We start from the raw sequence: 7,735 nt of genomic DNA on the forward strand, positions 1-7,735 counted from the left end.
AAGGGGAGGGAGAGATTCTGAAGACACAAAGGGGAGGAAGCCATTAGCAGGAAGGTGAAAAGATGTTTTACAAAAACAAAGTTTGCCCTATTATGCAGATAAGTTTCTTAGGTAAAGCAGAATTTGTAATAGCTCTCCTTAACAATGTAAATTTAGGCAGTGGATCAGGAGGAGAGCTTTTCCTGCATCTGCTGGGTTTTGATTATTTTTTTTTATTATGTTCAGTTAGCCAGCATATAGTACATCATGTTTTGTTATAGTGTTCAATGATTCATTAGTTGCATATAACACCCAGTGCTCACTCGATGTAATGTTCATGCCAGAATGGCCCATCTTGGGGCTGCCTGCCCTTGGTCCCTGCATTGTTTGCCTGAAAACAAGCCCAGACAGATTCATTGATTCATTTGCCTTTTCATGCCATGTAATTAACTCTTAGCTGGTCAGTCATACTCTTCTTTTTTTTTTAATTAATTAATTTATTTATTTATCTGACAGAGAGATCACAAGTAGGCTGGGAGGCAGGCAGAGAGGGAGGAGGAAGCAGGCTCCCTGCTGAGCAGATAGCCCAATGTGGGGCTCAATCCCAGGACCCTGGGGTCATGATCTGAGCTGAAGGCAGAGACTTTAACCCACTGAGCCACCCAGGCGCCCCCAGTCATACTCTTCTAATCTAGTATTTTATTTAATGTGAACCTCAGGATATTAATATAATAACATTTAAAAATAACTGTTTATTACATACATCTTATATCTGTATGCATTTTATTATATATCATATATATATGTCGGTGCCCGAGCGGCTTGTAGCGCATGCGCGGTGATGCTTCTGGGCTCCGCTGTGCCCGCTCGTTGCCTCGGCCGCCCCTGCCTCAAGCCATCGCCGCCGCCGGGTGGCGATAGTGCAGAGCTGCTCCAGCTGGGCCCACGGGGGGGGGGGGGGGCAGGGGGTGCGGGCACCGCCAGACTTTTTCGGTGCCAGAAAGTAAACACGCCATTAAGATGGCGGCTGGATGCGAGCCAGTAGGTGGAACTTAGGATTTTGTATCTATGTGGCTGCGAGTGATTGGTTGTGCAACCTTGGTATATATAGACATGCACGGCGGGGGAGAGAGAGATCCCAACAGCTACGCAGAAATAAAGCTTGCTTCGCTGATGTCTCCTGGTCATTCTTGCTGGCGAGAGCGACATATATACATACATGCATGCATATTTTACTTTTATTTTCTTATAAAGTAAAAATTCGGTTTATCCATCTGTTTATGACACGGTACACAAGAGGCCAAGTGTTTCACATCACAGAATGCATTTCCAACTCCTTGGGCTATTCCTTTCTTTGGCTCAAAGGAAACACTAAATGTGAGAAGCAGGCAATGCTTAGACAACTGAAATAAAGATGGGGAGGGGGGCAGTAAGAACATCATCCCCACAGGGATGGGCACAAGGGGATGTTAGTCACAGGCTATTTTCTAGAACTGTTAGCTGAAAACAAAGGAGCACCCCTCCTGGATGCTCATGCCATTGTGGGCCTCAGTCATCCCCACCAGGCAGGTATAAGCAGCACTTTCTAGTAGTCGCCCTTAGTGTCTTGCTGGGTATGGTAGTTCAGGAACTTGTCATACTCACTCTTGAATCGACACCTAATTTTTAACATGTCCACTTCCCTGCAAGAGACCATGATTCTAATCAAGACTTTATTGCAGGTCTCCTTGCCTTTCATGGAATTATCAGCAAAATACAGGGGCTTGTTCTGAATGCACTGGACTGGTTCAGGAAAGCATCTTCCAGGTCTCCTTTGACCTCCTTCTTGAGGCTTTCCAGCATGTCATAAGGGCTGTAGCTGTTAAACACTTAAACACCTGCCAAATTCTTTCTGGAGGTGACAGTCTGCTCGGTCACAATGCTGATCCACTTGGGTACATCAGTTCTTTTCCTCTTCACCCCAGCATCGTGGAGATCCCAGGCATCTTGGTCAATCAGTTCATAATCAATGACAGAGCCATCTTCTGCTATTTTATGCTTTGCGAGGACAACCATCAGCTAGCAGAAGTCATCAGATATGTCAGAAATGATGTCCTTCTCCATATTAGTCTTGTATATTTCATTGTAGACTCTGTTAATTTCCTGAAGCTCTTGGTTGGTCTTTGAGCATATGGTTTCAGTGAGGGAGTCCTCATCAGTCCCCAGCCTCATGGAGGCTTTGCATTGAGAAGCATTATACTGAACAGATGTTTTCAGTAAGCCCCAACTCACCGTCTCCAGGTGGCCAGACAAGGCTGACTTCAGTACTGATAAAGCTCCTTGTTGGTCCTCCTCTGGTAGGTGAAGGCAATATCCTGTCTCAGTTCATTTCTCTGGTTGGTCAGATATTGAAAATAATGAGCTCATCCACATCTTTGCTCTTGATGGCTGTTTCAGTGTCAGAGCATCACACTCAGTGTCCAAATTAGTGTATACTTTGACCTGTGTGTACTTGGGGGCGTGATCATCCTTCAAGCTGAGCTTGCAGAGAATTCTGTGAACAGCAGACATTTTGAAAGAAAATGGGCCACTTGTTGAGAGCCGTGAGCGTCCCTAGTTGTGCAGCCATGCACACATTTTGTTATATGCCCATTATATACATACAACAACACAGCACAAAATCTATAGTTGTATATTTTTATATGTAAGTACATATACATCATTTATATACTTTATACATAGATATGCACACACATATAGAAATGTAGAACAAATGGAAGTAAATAAAAATAGAATATTTAATAGAAATAAAAATATGCATTTGTTAGGAATGAGGAAAAAATGTAGTATTTCTATATGCAACAATATGGATGCATCTTCATGTTACTGATGCTGGGCATAGAGAACACATGTTCCATGCTTCCATTTAAATAAAATTCCAAGCAGACTTGGAATCTGACTTCTATAACCATATACTGTTGAATGTTATCCCTTAGCATGATTAAACTATAACTTATGTATCCATACCATTATTGATGGATGTTTTGGGTTGTTTCCAGTTTGGGTTATTACAGAAAATACTTGTATGAACATACTTTGACATTTCTTATGGGGATTATAATGTCATTTAAGTTTTCTAAATGGTTGAGCCAATTTATGCATCTACCAGCAGTGCCTAAGAGTAACAGGTTCTCTAATTCCTCGCCAATACTTCATCTTATCAGTCTTTTTAATTATAGACAGCCTGGTATGGATGTGTATATTTCGCTCTGATTTTAATTTACATTTTTCAGATGACAAATGAGATTGAGAATATATAATATGCATATTGGCTGTTTGGATAAACTGTTTTGTGAAGTGCCAGTTCGATTGTTGACCTTGCAAATCCATAGCTTAGAAGAGAATAGGGCCCTAGGAATATTTTTATGGAAAATTTCGGGGCTTCTTCTCAATGGACCCTTCCTCTGTATTACTCTGTCCCCCAAACACCACCTACTTCAGCATCCCCAAATTAGATTTATTTTTCTTCTACCCAGTGATACCACCATTCTGCTTGGCCTCTATTTTTTTTTGTCCATATTCAAAAATATTTTGGGGAAGAAATCTTGGGTGAATATGAGCTAATACTGTGCTTTCTAACTTTCATAATTCTTAGCCCCATGTTGGTTGCCATCCTTTGCCTGAAATAGTTATATATTATTGTATAGATATAATGGTAGTTTATGGTGGAAGGATGCGTCTGATACCAGTTACTCCACTGTGGCTGCAACCAGTGGTTTTCAAATATTTTTTGTTATTCTATTTGTTCCAATTTTACTTTTATTTTTATTTTTTTAGTTTGTATGTTCTCTGGTGATTTTCTCAGGTTATCCTGGAGCTTATAACAGTCATCCTTAATTTATTAGCCTGGAATATAAATTAGATGGTAATGATTGAAACTTCAACCTTTAAGCTGCATTTATTTCCCTCTAATCTTTATGTTATTGTTGCCATGTGTTTTCATTCTGCATATAGTTTTCACTCTGTGAGGCTTATCATTACTCTTTAGAAAGTAAATGATTTATTATACTTATCTACATATTTATACTATCTAGTATTTTCTTTTTCCCTGTAATTCTACTTTTCGATGTAAGATTTTCTTCTTTCTACTGAAAAAAAAATCTCCTTTGGTGTTTCTTTAATTTTTCTCGTATTTTGATTGCCTTATTTTTTAAAAGGATAGTTTCACAGAGTGTAGCCCTTTAGGTTGACATTGATCTTTCAGCATGTTGAGGGTGACGTTCTGTTGTCTACTGGCTTCCATTTCTTCTATTATCAGCAGTCCTGTTTTTGATCTTGTTTGTTTTTATCTGGTGGTTTATAAGATTTTATCTTTTAAAATTTTTTAAAACATTTTTACCATAATGTATCTAATCCTAAATAGGATTTTCTTTTTATTTATTTTGCTTAGTGTTCCTAACTCTTTCTGACTCATTGGCCTAACTCGAAGGGAGTTTAACAATTTAACTACTAGACTTCTGTCTGTTTTGAAGAAATCTGATCCACTGTGTCTTCAAAGCTTCTTCCCTAAAACTCTTTCTACCTCGCTTCTGAAACTCCAACTACCTGTATAACCTTTTTCTAAAGACCTTTTCACAGTGTTCCATATATCTTTTATTCTCTTTTATATATTTTCCATTATTTTACTTTCTTTGTGTCAGTCCAAATGTTTTCTGCCCTCAAGCTCACTAATTCTTTTTTTTTTTAACTGTGATAAGTGCATGCATTGATTCTTAAAATCCAACCAATTTATTTTTAAGTTTTTAGATTTTCTAATTTATTGTGCTCTCTATATTCTAGTTTTCTGGTGAATTATTTCAACTTACTATTTTATTTTAACATGTTAACCACAGTTATTCTCAAAGTCTGTGTCTAGTAACTTTAATAACTACATTATCTGAATTTATTTCTGTTTCTATTATCTGGTCTTTCCCTTTGTACTGTTCTTTGGTATTACCAATAATTTTTTAGATTGAATGTTACACATTGTGCAATTAAAATGTCCTTACTGCCTCAGCACCTTCTGAGTGACTTCAACGAATTTTAGCAATCTCACCATCAGATTCTTGACTCCTAACTTCAGAAATGTAGCTTATAAAGTAACACAAATGGCAGCCTTTTTGTATATTCATGCCTTTCCATTATATATTGCTTTACATGTACCAATGCATTATTATTCCATATTAGCTTTTTTTTTCTGAGCTGGATGACACAACATTTTTTCCTTCTATTGAAAGCTGCTTCTATTACCTGTCATTTATCATTATCTTTATTAAGTTTAATTGTAGCCAAAAAACCCAAACCAAACCAAACCCCAAACAAAAATTAAAACTCAGAAAGTAGGAACCAATAATTGACTTATACCTCATAGGCTTCACAAACTTACCAATTTATACTGTAGACCTCTTTTTTCCATTCTCTTTCCTCTAAAGATTCTTTTACTGTCCCAGGGTCATCATAAACAGATACAAAGAAACTTAGCAGGGTTTTTTTTACCTTTCATATTCTTCAAAGTCTTATAACATTGTGAGTTTGGGCTCCATTGTATGTCTACTGTATTCAGTGACTCAGAAAATTAGACCTTCTTTTTCCGGCTAATGCCAGTCTTATGCTTGTCAGAAAGAACACACACACACACACATATATATATGTGTGTATATATATATGTATATATATATATATATTTAAAGCCAGATTTCCCACACACAAAAAGGGTAGTTTGTCTTCATTGTCAAATACAACCTGTTAATATGTATGCCTGAGGAAATCTCATACGAAACAGCTATGACAGGGATGATGGGTTCTCAGCCTGCTTGGAATAATTTTTTTTTTAAAAAAGGACATTTGATAAGCTTTCAAATTAATGTTAACATTGTATATCTAATCCTCAAAGGGTGTTTGCTAAAGATGCTTCTCAGGAGGGCTTGACATCAAAAAAGACCATCTAAAGAACAGGAAACCAGAGGGATGTGTACAAGGTGCAAGGTAAGCAGGCCATCTCAGATATACAGATTCAGGATGTAATTATTTCAATTCAGAACTTTATAGGGAATCCTGTTCCTCTTTTTGAATTCTCCCCATCTTGATTAGTGCAGATCTAGAGCCAAAATCCTAATAAAGAATTTGCAGCAAAATAGGCCTTCAGAACTGATTTTTTTTCCCCTCTGCTTTGAATTTCAATTATCTGCTCACCACTGTAGAAGTGTGATTTTCCAACTAGCATTTTGCTGAGAATGCCAGGGGACTACAGGATAGAGAGAAGGATGGAGAGCCATCTTGATCCTTTATCACTTAAAAAAAAATACACCGACAGAGAAAGATGAAAGTAGTTCAACACCTATAATCCCTTGAGAAGAAGACTGAGGACCTGGCTGTCAACTTAAATACCACCTGAGAGCACACAAAATAAATGAAAGGATGTAGGTCCTCCTGTGAAAGTCAGTGTCCCTGAAATTCAAAAGGTACATCAGACATGCTGTCCTTGAAGCATGACACAAAGTCTGGCATTGAGAAAGGGCAGCTCACAAGACAGCAGAGATAAGGTTTAAGACCCTGGGGAATCAAAGCAGATTTAAAATATTTGAATTTCCAAGATTATTGTCTGTGAAGTTGTTAAGGCTCCTTCTGTCTGCAGTGCCCTTTTCTTCTCTTTCTTTGAGAGAAAAAGTATATAGTTCAATCCCTACAGGATCTCTCTTAGCACATTACTGAGCGCATTAAGAGTACGAAATGTGAAGTCAGACAGATCTGGGTTCAAGTCCCAGCTCTGCTACTTGCTAGCTCAATGAACTGGGTCAGTATGCTCAACCATCATGAATCTCAGTTTCTTCATTGGTAATTACATTCCTACCCTACTGGAATATTACATATATTGGATAAATCTATAGTCATTTTAAAGAAATATTTGTAAAATCAACTTTGTGCTTTTGGGATTGAGATTATTTAATTATAGACTGGCCGGAATTGAACAATCTTTCGCATTGTGCCTTGGCTAGTAAACATCATTCCATCCCATTCCCATGGGTAAAGGAGGAAGGCAGCAGATTTGATGTAGATACTAACCTGAGCTCTATAAAAGCAGAACTGTTCTGTACATTCATTAATACGTAGTTATCACCTTCAACAAAGAGTTGTTGGCACCTGCTACCTTTAGGGCAATGGGTTGGATGCTGGGAATTCAAGGTCAGCCAAAAGCTAGACATCTAATTAGCACTGAATTACAACTATACCTCTCCCTACACACATACACAAGAATTGCCATTACTAAATTATATTTAGGTATGATAATATCAGATTTTATTGATACTGTTAAAAGAAAGCTCCATAAGAAATTTGTTGAACTGTGACAATGCTGTTTACTAAATCAGAAAATGTTCTCCTTACTAAGCCCCCCAACATAAAATTCTGCCTGACTCTGGTTTAATGAATAAAATGTAATTCTCTTAAGCAATTGATTTATTTTTATCCAGTGGATATTGTGATTATTAAGTGACAAGAATTCCTTGTTTGCAGTAGGTTTGTGAGCACACTAAACTGTGGCCCAATTATAGTAAAAATGTAGGTCACAATATAATATTCATATTAACATCTTATAATCCATGTATTTTTAAAAAATCTTCTGAAGGAGTTTCTGAAAAAACAAGGTACAAATAAACACCTAATAAATTCAAAATACTGCCTGGTAGGTGGATGGCTGGTGCTCTCACTGAGCTAAATGAAGTGGTGTCTACAGATGAGA

At 37.6% G+C, this 7,735-nt stretch overlaps 1 pseudogene; it reads right to left on the reverse strand.

Annotated features, from left to right (window-relative positions):
* Positions 1–1,527: 1,527 nt before the first annotated feature.
* On the reverse strand, positions 1,528–2,565 carry LOC101671920 (annotated as a pseudogene).
* Positions 2,566–7,735: the final 5,170 nt, after the last annotated feature.

Source organism: Mustela putorius, unplaced genomic scaffold (genome assembly GCF_011764305.1).
Source record: "Mustela putorius furo isolate JIRA1106 unplaced genomic scaffold, ASM1176430v1.1 tig00003863_pilon_pilon_pilon, whole genome shotgun sequence".
NCBI lineage: Eukaryota > Metazoa > Chordata > Mammalia > Carnivora > Mustelidae > Mustela > Mustela putorius.